This window comes from Penaeus monodon, chromosome 31, assembly GCF_015228065.2.
Source record: "Penaeus monodon isolate SGIC_2016 chromosome 31, NSTDA_Pmon_1, whole genome shotgun sequence".
NCBI lineage: Eukaryota > Metazoa > Arthropoda > Malacostraca > Decapoda > Penaeidae > Penaeus > Penaeus monodon.
Window position 1 is genome coordinate 191,164 of NC_051416.1, and position 234 is coordinate 191,397.

A 234-nucleotide genomic window follows, 5' to 3' on the forward strand; every position below is an offset into this window, starting at 1 on the left:
CCCAATTAATAAAAATGAGTTATCAAAGTTTCTTAATTAATGGCCAAGACTGTTTAATGGTTGAACAAAACTCACAGCTCAGTGGAACCGTATAAACAAAAATCAAACAAACAATTGGTTGAATTAAACACCAGAGGAACCAGCAAGTCGTTGTGAAAGAAAGAAGGCTGAACCAAAATCCCTCAACAAGTTTAATTATTAACAGCTGAAAGAAGATGGGCAGTCCCCCAGGAT